Here is a 920-nt window from a genome sequence, read left to right on the forward strand (position 1 = left end):
AAAATATATAGTCAAAGATTTAATTAAGTTTTTAATTATGAATACCTTTAATTTGTAAAAAAATATTCAGTTAATTCTAATAATTTTTGCACTAAGATAAATTTAATTACAAAATTAAAAATAGTGTCCGGACCTAATTAAAAGAAAAACAAGTATAAAGACCTAATTATAAATTTGGTGAAATTATAGAGACTAATCAAATAATTAAACCTATTTAAATTTAAACAACAAAAAATGTGAAAGATAAAAAATAGAAATTCACTAAAACATGCATCTTCATTAATGGAACATATTAATATAGCTGAGTTTTTTAATAATATTAGGACTTTTTTTTTTTTGAGCAATATTATAAGGATGTTTAAAATGAAGTACAATCATTATTCATATTTTTTGGTATACAAAAGGGTGAGAGGCCCAAGAAAGCACAAAAAAAAAAAACTACTCTATAATAGAAGGGGTTATATTCCAACTGGAGGGTAGTTTCAGTAATTAGTATTGAGATTATGCTTCAAACTCCAATTTGCTATCCTGCCTATCCAGTTTGTACAGGTATTAGCTTCTTTATAGAAATGAGTAATCTTCACCTACCAATCTCTGGTGAGAAATTCTCTAATTCTATGATACAATATGGTGTCATTTTCACTTTTTATTTGCTTTTCTAAAATGTTATTGATGTATGGACATCATGTTATATTTTTTTATACTTTTTTATATAAAAATTAATTTATAATGCTTAATTATTGAGTATTTTTATGCTTAAATTGTATATTGTTTTGATCTCTTTGATTTGATTAATTTTGTAGAAAATGGTAAAAAAATGAGCAAAAACCACAAAACAAACTTAAAAAAAGAAAGAAAAAGTTTGGACATACTTTGGAACCCATCAAAAATGCAAATAAATGCATGAGGTGTTCATATGA

General features: G+C 24.0%; 1 long non-coding RNA gene across 1 annotated transcript in view; it reads left to right on the forward strand.

The window, feature by feature from the left end:
* Positions 1-506, forward strand: part of LOC110264340 — a 24,664-nt gene extending 24,158 nt beyond the window's left edge. The window contains exon 4 of the long non-coding RNA XR_002350395.1: positions 494-506. This is a non-coding gene — a long non-coding RNA (uncharacterized LOC110264340). The remainder of the gene's footprint in view (positions 1-493) is intronic.

Source organism: Arachis ipaensis, chromosome B07 (assembly GCF_000816755.2).
Source record: "Arachis ipaensis cultivar K30076 chromosome B07, Araip1.1, whole genome shotgun sequence".
NCBI lineage: Eukaryota > Viridiplantae > Streptophyta > Magnoliopsida > Fabales > Fabaceae > Arachis > Arachis ipaensis.